The 9,332-nt window shown below is 47.4% G+C and overlaps 1 protein-coding gene across 1 annotated transcript in view; it reads right to left on the reverse strand.

Annotated features, from left to right (window-relative positions):
* Positions 1–9,054, reverse strand: part of hivep2a (HIVEP zinc finger 2a) — a 77,010-nt gene extending 67,956 nt beyond the window's left edge. The window contains 2 exon segments of the mRNA XM_034580540.1: positions 856–911; positions 8,573–9,054. The gene's annotated coding sequence lies outside the window, so the exon portion shown is untranslated.
* Between the last annotated feature and the right edge of the window lie 278 nt (positions 9,055–9,332).

Consider the following 9,332-nt stretch of genomic DNA (forward strand, 5'->3'; position numbering starts at 1 on the left):
TTGAAATAAAGAAATACTTTGTTTTTGTACAGGAACACATTTTCTCTAAAAATTATATTTTTCATGTTGTCATGTGTCACTTTTCTGAAAACCAAATGATTCAGGGTTAACAAGAGACTTTTATTATTAGAACCTATCACCAGATATATTCTACCTGCACACATCCCGTTGGCCTGACACCAAGGTGTATTGTGGGTAAGGAAGCAGCTCCGGGAGGGAACACAGAGCGAGCAGACAGAAACTTTACGTGCTGCCGGGCGGCGCCACCGTTAACGTGAGCTTTTTCATTTACACTCCCGGCTGAGGTGACACCTCCGGTAACGAAGCTGGCCGGTTGCCCCGACAACCGGCCAGGAAAAAAAAGCAGGGAGAGTAATTCTGGGTAAATGAATGCGGCTCGAACGTCTCCTCGTCTCTCTCTCGCTCTCTCTCATGACAAAAGCTGCGGCCATTTTAAATCATAATGATGCTTATTATTACAAAAGGTCCTTTCCCTCCATTTTCTCCTTGTTTTTCAGGCACTCTCACTTCCTGTCGGGAGATTTCACCTCAAACACTCATCTACTTTCATCTCATTGGTTTGAATTTATCTTATCACGGTGAGATGATTTCATATTTTACTTTACTAATCTTGTTTCACTTTCACTCTTATATTTAGATTTCTTTTCTGTTCCGTGTCATAGTGTCAATTTTTCCATAATCAACCTTTTTCTTCTCACTTCACAGGTTTTTTTCTTTCTGCAAACACACACACACACACACACACACACACACACACACACACACACACACACACACACACACACACACACACACACACACACACACACAAAGACACACACACACGGATCCTACCTGGTGAACTTTTGCCACCTGGTCCGGTTTATTAAGTCCGACACTGGTCACAGCCGCTGCAGGGCACAGAGACAGAAAACACATTAAGGATGACGTGCAGTGCTTCATGTGCAATATGAGAACGATTCCAAGGCTTTATTGTCATGTGCAGAAATATCATGTCAACCTCATCAACTCTGACGTCCACACTACCAAGAAGTTTGGAAAAGACGCCGCTCACAACCTCGTGCTCTTTGTTAACAGCCGTTTTACATGTGGAGGAGACGAGATACTATTCAAGCAATTTGCAACACACGTATTCCTTCCTGTTTACATCAGCACGTGCACGCCCAGTGTACGTGAGAGGATGCTTGATATGTGTTTTCAGGCGTGTGAGTGCCGGCGGGGATTAAAACTGATACTGAGCCTAAAGGCCGGAGTGGACAGAGATCGTTTTAGTTTGAAAACATGTTGTTGAAGTATGGATGTGTCCTCAGAATGAACTTGGCACATCAGTGTTGGATCTCATGCCCTAAGGAGCTAATCCCTACAGTTTCCAGAATCTGGTGGCGAAGGTGCAGTATTCAGGTGTCCACATACTTTTGGCCACGTCATGAAAAAAATAAATAAACTGAAAGCGAGGATTGTGAAAAGATTTCCCAGAGTTTTAAAGGTCAAAAGGTCACGAGAGGATCTCAGCGTATTGTTTTTTTGTGAAGTCTCCCCGACGACAGGAATCATGAAAACTCTCCTTCATTCCCCAAAGTCTCTGTTGTTTCCTTAACGGGTTTCTGAGCGTTCGGCATTGACATTTCAAACCCTTCGATAAATCCAACGATACACATGAAGACAGCAGAGACACGTCGTGGAGTTTCAGATCCCTCCTGTCACCCGTTTGTCGTCTCGATTCTCACTTTGCTTTTGTCACTTTTCTCTCTTTTGGGTGCGTCGCTTTAAAAGCCCGTTGGGGTTTCTGTTCTGCTTCGCCCGCTGAGATCGGATTTCTTTTCAACCCCTGATATTTTTTAAGTGTTATTTATCTATTTCTTATATGCAAATAACTCAATTTAAATCTATAGCAGTCACCGTCTCTGTGTTTTCATTGTACCACAATCAGAGAGGAGAAAACCAACCCAGGTCAGAAAGTTTATCAGAGTGTGTTTATTTTCATTTTGAATGAGCATTTGCTCTTTTAAACAACTTCTTGGTACAAGGACGGCTATGGAAATATTTCCACCAAGAGAAAGTGAAGAAAAAATAAGGCATAAAATAAAAATATTGTATTTCAAATACATTTAAAAAAAAAAGCTAAATGGCCTTTTTTCTCGTAAAAAAACTTGTTTTTATAATTAGGTCAACTTTATCTTTTTTTTTTCAATTATAAATATTTTTTACAGATTTACAACAAACACATTACAAACTTCTCATTTTGCTCATAGAAATATGTCGAGAGTATTATTCTTCTTCTTACTGAGCCGGGTTTTACCTGCGGGTTAAGAAGGCGAATCATGAAAGTGAAAGTTCCACAGTCAACTCAAAACTCTACAACCAGTATCGTGCGTTCTCTGTTTCTGGTTTCACGTGTGTGGCGGCAGAACAAAATTCACCATATGACTGTTGAGTGCGGCGCAAAATAGCGGCTGTAGATTGTAAAGTGAGTCACCTCAAACTCTGAAGGTTTACTGGTGGCTGAGATTAACCAAAACTTTTAATTCATTTTAAACCGGAGCTGCTGGAGTCATATTCATGATCAGCTACAGGAGCCGATGAACACTACACATTTGATATTGACTTGTGCTCAGAGGCCATTTATCTCCTGAGTGAATGGAGCTCGACATGTATTAAGAGCAGCTGTGTTGCCAGGAGGTGGATGTGGTGGGTAACGGGCGTAGAAAGCACATGACTGTCACGCCACAGACCAGAGTTTGAGTCCCATCTGTGGTTTTGGGCAACAGAAGCTCTTTGGTTGAGGTCAAGCAAAGATGGTGGAAGTTTACGAACACGCTGCGAGCTGTGAGTGGAAACCACGAAGCAGCTTAATGTCACTAGAGAGGATATTTGGATGTTAAATCAAATAAGTTGAATCAGTATCAACACATTGTGAATCAACGGCATGTCGTCCCCTTCACAGAAAGTTGAGTCTGGTATTAAAGACGAACTCTTACTCTAACCAGCGCAGGCGGGACGATGAACTGCTACTGAAGGTCACGGGTTCACAGTTGGATGTAAAATGATTTTTAACTGCATCAATCGATTCTTACTGTGAATGCTGTTAGTGACGTGCTGATGGCTCCACTTACGTCAGAGCAGCGTGATTGGCTCGTTGCGTTTCTCCTTGTTAAGCGTACGATTGGCCTGTTGGGAGGGGGGGGGGGGGGGCGATATGGGTCAAACAACCACCATCTTTGGCCCTGTTGTGATTCCTCTCGTCTCTATCCTACAAACGTTCCTGGAGAAATTTGGATATTTGGAATATTTCACAAAAGTGTCAGGAGTTTGATGAAGAGCTGCCGGCCGGAGGGTTTCTACAACTTCAGCATATCATCAACAACACGAAGTGCAGTGTTATTCAAATGGTAGAGAAGCTTCCGTGGTCACGCCTGCTGACAGCTTGGCCCGCTGCACGTATCCCCACCCATATGGAAACTCGCTGTACGTGGAGCGTTCCTCTGCGCTCGGCGTGTCGACTGTGTGATTTACAATCCGCTCACAGGGAACTGGCAGCGAACAGGGAAAGGAAAACAGGGTGACGGCTGCTGCAGTCCAGATTTTACGATCACAAAACATTGATTTAGCTCGACTCTCTGATGCATTAATGAAGTGGGACTAATTACAAGCCCATGACAAAGTGGGCCCGTTTGGGTAAAGGTCTAACTCTCTCTCTCTCTCTCTCTCTTTTTCTCTCGCTGCCTCCATCTCTCCATCATCTCCTTGTTTGTTTAAATACACACACACACACACACACACACACACACACACACACACACACACACACACACACACACACACACACACACACACACACACACACACACACACACACACACACCTGACAGCCTGTCCCTTTGAGTAATGACAGGTTGGGTTACAACATCAGCCTCTGTCACACACACACACACACACACACACACTCACACACACACACACACACACACACACACACACACACACACACACTCACACACACACACACACACACACACACACACACACACACACACACACACACACACACACACACACACACACACACACACACACACTTGCTCTTTCCAGTGAGCAAAAACACGAACGATCACGTTTCCCTTCTCGTTACAAAGCTGCCACGTGATTGGTCGGTGTGAAACAGCAGTGAGGTGATCGTTGATTGGCTCCGGGATAAAAAGAAATGTCCTCTGTTGTAGAGACAGAGTTTTATGACGACAACAAACTGATTCATCATCAGCTTCCTCTCGTCTTTTCTCTACTTGTTTCCTTTCCTCCTCTCTCGTTATCTTGTTTCCTACCCTTTCCTTGTCCTTTCCTCTCCCTTCTTTCCTTTTTCTTTTCTCTTGTCTCTGTCCTCTTATTTTTTCTCTTCTCATCTCCTTTAATTTATTCTTGATTCCTTATTCGCTCGTTTCCTCGGCCTTGCTTCTTTTCCTCTCCTCTCCTCCCCTTTCCTTCCTTCTCTCTTTATATTTTGTCCTAAGTTCTTTCCTCTCATTCTCTCTCCACTTCATCACTTCCCCCTTTTCCATTTTTCTCCTCTTGTCTCCTATCGCTCTTCTCCTTCTTCTCTCCTCCTGTTTCCTTCCTTCTCCTCCCTTTGCATTTTGTTCTTTTTAGCTTCTTTCCTCTTGTGATCTCTCTAAATCTTTCTCTCTGCTCATCTTTCCTCGTCTCCCATCACTTTCGCTTTTCCATTTCTGTCCATCTCCTCTCGTCTCCCTCTTCCTTCCTCCTCTCTCTCCCTCCTTCATTCCTTCACCTCCTCCTCCTCCACTTTTCTCCATTGTTGTTCTATTGTCGGTTTCTCCTCTTCTCCTCCAGGTGTATACGTTCAGACGGAAAGAAAACCAAACCACAGAGGAGCAATTTGCAGGAGAAGCCAGTCAACCAACTCATTAGGCTGCATATGTGTGTGTGTGTGTGTGTGTGTGTCTTAATAATTTAGCCGTCGCTGTCAGGACCTCGGTCACCAGAGGGCTCTCAGGTTCCTCTACAGCTCTCAGGTAATAGCGCACACACACACACAGACACACACACACAGACACACACACACACACACTGTGGATGAGCTCAGTGTGAAGTTTGAAATCCTCCTTTAAAGCTCTGAATTCGTCGCTTCCTTTACGTCACTGAGACTCACTGAGCTCCGTGTCACTGTGTCGCAGGTGCGTCCTGTTACAATGCAGCTTTTCTTTGTTAGAAATAATCAGATACGCGTCAGATACGCTACAATAACAAACTGAACGCTACAACACAGAGTGGAGCCACGTTTCCTCCGTCCAGTCACATCAGTAAAAGGTTAAAGGTGAAACTCTTAATATATAACTAGAAAGTCCCACAAAGATGTTTCGGCACCTGAAGCCTAATTCACAATTACCACTGAATTTTCCAAGCTTTCAGTTTTTTTCTTATCTCATTACCTCTGCCAAACAGGAAGTGTTTCTGTTTTGCGTGTCTGTCTGTTATTCATTAGCAGGGTTACATGATTACACGACTGATGGACTGATGCAGGATGGATCGGGGCAGAGTCCGTTAAAAAGTTTGGTGCGGATCCGAAATAAATGGGCGGATGCAGGAATTCAGTCTATGGTGGTAGTGGGGGGGCAACAGATTCCCAGTGACAGGGTTCACAGACGAGAGAGTGAAAGACAAGTTGTTGCAGCTGAAACTATCTGCATGGATGGTAAAAACTTTATGGACAATAACACGGCACATACGTTAAATATAGACAAACTGGAACATGGCGGACTACCACAGTCAATTCATGGGAAATGTCGACTTTTGTGGTAAATGTGTTGTGTGCAGACTGGATGTTTGAGATTTTACCTACACATGCTCGACACATCAGAGACTCAAGGCCCAACAGTGTGTGTGTGTGTGTGTGTGTGTGTGTGTGTGTGTGTGTGTGTGTGTGTGTGTGTGTGTGTGTGTGTGTGTGTGTGTGTGTCGCTTCATCACGTCGCACCGTACATCTGTATTCGTTTCAAATTCTCAAGCGATGACGTGTTTGCTATTTGACAGCAAAATACAAAGTTATCACATCTGCAGCGAACAAACAGACACAGAGAGACAGAGGGTTTCAAATGATACAACACACACATGCACACAGACACACACACATGCACACAGACACACATACATGCACACAGACACACACACATGCACACAGACACACACACACATGCACACAGACACACACACATGCACACAAAAACACATAGAGATCCCACAAGGCCTTAATAAATTAATTGAATGTTCAGTGCAGAAAATCCACTCACACTTCATGCACATCCTCTGTACACCTGTCCACCCAGTGTGTGTGTGTGTGTGTGTGTGTGTGTGTGTGTGTGTGTGTGCATGGATGCCTGCTCCTACGCAGTACATAACGATGGCCATCTGAGGTGACAGTGAGACAGATGGTATGTAGGTCGGCCTCTCTCCATGCACACACACACACACACACACACACACACACACACACACACACACACACACACACACACACACACACACACACACACACACACACACACACACACACACACACACACACACACACACACACACACACACACACACACACACGTGCACGCTCACAGCCACCAGCGTGTGTCCCGACAGCAGAATAGATGCCGTCTCTTCAGCTGCAGGATTATAACCTCGTCACCTCCACACAGATTAATTCATCTGCTCGTTGATTTCCCTTTAATTCACACTTCACTTGTTTCTTAGTTGTTCTGCAGAGACACTGGTTTTTAGTGGTTCTAAATACTGGTGTAGAGTCTGGTTTAAACCTGCATGTTGGGAATCAGCTGTTAGTTTGACCTGTGGTGATGATGGTTGCAGCTTCTCTTTCAGAAACTGGAAAAGGGACCAGCAGGATTTGAGCTGAAGCTCCTCCATCACTGCTGCTGCACAAAGATCAGTTCACCCGTTTGTTGAAAGTTCAGTGAAGCTCGACTCAGTAGAACCTGAACGTTGTTGAGATGGACGACGTTACGTTAACGTTGATGAGTCTCAGCCGTCACGGCTACGGGACTCTTAACGACACACATGACGAGCGTGAAGCCGATTAGTTGAACGGTTCTTGAGATATTTGAGCCACAGACACACAGACAGAGATTTACTGGAGTTATTAGATATACAATCTTTACAGTGCTAATACATATTTGAAATTAGCTTCATAGCCTCATATCCTCCACCCTGCCGTAGTGTCCTTGAGCAGCATCTCTTTAGCACCTGTTTCATGCCGTAACAGTGCAGTGTTTCGACCCTGACCTTTGACCTTTGACCTCTGACCGGAGGCCTGAGAGGTGCAGGGAGGAAGAAGTGGAGCTTTTCCTTCACACAGAGACCAGAGGATTATGACGCGTAATAACACAGGACGTGCCGGTGTGATGAGGCTGCAAATCTGTGCTCGGAAAGAAACATGCAGCGGAGGAAAATTCAGAGAGCAGAAGAAAAGCAGCAGAGACACAGAGAGAGAGAGAGAGAGAGAGAGAGAGAGAGAGAGAGAGAGAGAGAGAGAGGAAGAGAGAGAGAGAGAGAGAGACACAGAATGAGAGAAAGAGAGAGAGAGGAAAACAAACAGTGAGGGAGAAAGAGGGGGGAAGAGAAATACAGAAAGAGGGAGAGAGAGAGAGAGAGAGAGAGAGAGAGAGAGAGAGAGCGAAGGGCCGGGTCGTCCGTCGGAGTCTCCCCGGCTGGGGCCCCTCTCTAGACGGCAACACGTCATGGAACATTCCCGGAACCAGCCAGCGCACCACCCACCATCTCTCTCTCTCTCTCTCTCTCTCTCTCTCTCTCTCTCTCTCTCTCTCTCTCTCTCTCTCTCTCTCACACACACACACACACACACACACGGACACACACGCACACACGCATACAGGAATCAAGCGATGAGCACATGAGATAGAGTCGCTGCCTTCACGAACATCTACACATGAACGCAGTTGTCGTGTTGGGACACAATGTGACAACAACACACAACGCGGCTGTGCCTCCACCTGACACTGAACAAGGAAACACCGGAGCGCGTGAGCTAAGGTCACAACTCACCTCACGCACCAGCTCGCGCGCTGCGCACAGATCACAGGGAGTCATGGCAACACAACACAGATTCACAGGTGAACTTCTAAGAACCGACCCGCCGAGGCGCGGGCACGTCTGCCCAGCGCGCACGAATGTAGACGATCGACCTTCCAGACACCACGCTCCTCCTCACACCTCTCCCGGCTCCAGAGCCTCCAGCAGCCCGGCTCCCTCCCTCTCTCCCCCCCGGCCTTGCAGCCACCCTGGCCGCGCAGGCTACTGCAAATTCCTCAGGATATTACGCAACCCGGGTAATCTGCATGCAATGCAATGCGTGCCCGGGGTATTCCCCGTGCACAGCCGTGCCCTTATAAGCTAAACGAAAAGATCCAGAGCCGTGAAAACTGCCCAGAATGTGCGTCACGGCGCAGAAAAGCTCGCTGTCACTGTGAAATGTGAGAGAATGTGTCCGGGCTTCGCTTCTCCCTCCTCTTACCTTCAGGCTGCGGTGCGCTCCGGCTGCGCGCCTCCGTCTCCGGGCGAAAATGACAACAAGCCAACCCGGTGACAGGAGATCCGAGTCCGGGCTTGACACCTCGCTGGTCGTCCGCCGAGAGGCGAGGAGACGGTGGTTAGAAATCCACAAGAGTCGCGGGGCAGCGGGAGGAAGCGTCGCGGCTCAGGCGGAGGAAAAGTTGCGCGTAAAAATGGAAGGAATCCTTTCCGACCGGATTTGTGCCGCCGGAGCTCCGCCGCTGCAGACAGACAGTCAGTGTGTGCGTCTCGCTGTGTTGTGAGTGTGCATGTGTGCGTGTGTGAGAGGGTGAAATCAGGAGACACACACACACGCACACACACACTCATGCGCACACGGGGGTTATTCCAAGCGCCACTTCCCAGAATAGCAGCAGAGAGGAGAGGGAGAGAGACGGAGTGGCAGAGCGAGGAGAGCGAGAGAGAGAGAGAGAGGGAGATAGAGGGAGAAAGAGAGAGAGAGAGAGAGAGAGAGAGAGAGAGGGCGTGTGTGTGTGTGTGTGTGTGTGTGTGCGCGCGCGCTTGTGACGTCGTCGGATCCCCCAGCGCGCAACCAGGGCAGAGGGAGGGGAGGGGAGGAGGAGCAGTGGCCGAGGAGGAGGCTCTGTCTGCAGGCTCGGAGAGAGCAGGATTCCCCGGTCACCTCTGGAGCGACCTGTCTGTCTGACTGTCTGGATGCCTGCACGTCTCGCTGCCTGGCTGCGGCCTGTCTGTCTCTCCGC

This window comes from Hippoglossus hippoglossus, chromosome 24 (assembly GCF_009819705.1).
Source record: "Hippoglossus hippoglossus isolate fHipHip1 chromosome 24, fHipHip1.pri, whole genome shotgun sequence".
NCBI classification, from domain to species: Eukaryota; Metazoa; Chordata; class Actinopteri; order Pleuronectiformes; family Pleuronectidae; genus Hippoglossus; species Hippoglossus hippoglossus.